Genomic DNA, 217 nt, shown 5'->3' on the forward strand with positions numbered 1-217 from the left:
TATATTCTACTGTGTAAATCATAGCAAGGTTAAAGAATGTTGGGTATATGCAGCATGAAGTGGGAACATGGACGTCCAAATCCAAGAACTTCATGACTCAAGGCACAGCCAACCATATGTGGAAAGCTTCAGAGTCAAATGAAACCTGAATCACTGTAATAAATAACAGAATAAATTCACTTTACTGATGTTTTATTCACTTTTTTTGCAAAAGAAG

The sequence above is a fragment of the Genypterus blacodes genome, unplaced genomic scaffold (genome assembly GCF_046128005.1).
Source record: "Genypterus blacodes isolate CSIRO-AG114 ecotype Tasmania unplaced genomic scaffold, CSIRO-AGI_Gbla_v1 ptg000438l_1, whole genome shotgun sequence".
Classification (NCBI taxonomy): domain Eukaryota; kingdom Metazoa; phylum Chordata; class Actinopteri; order Ophidiiformes; family Ophidiidae; genus Genypterus; species Genypterus blacodes.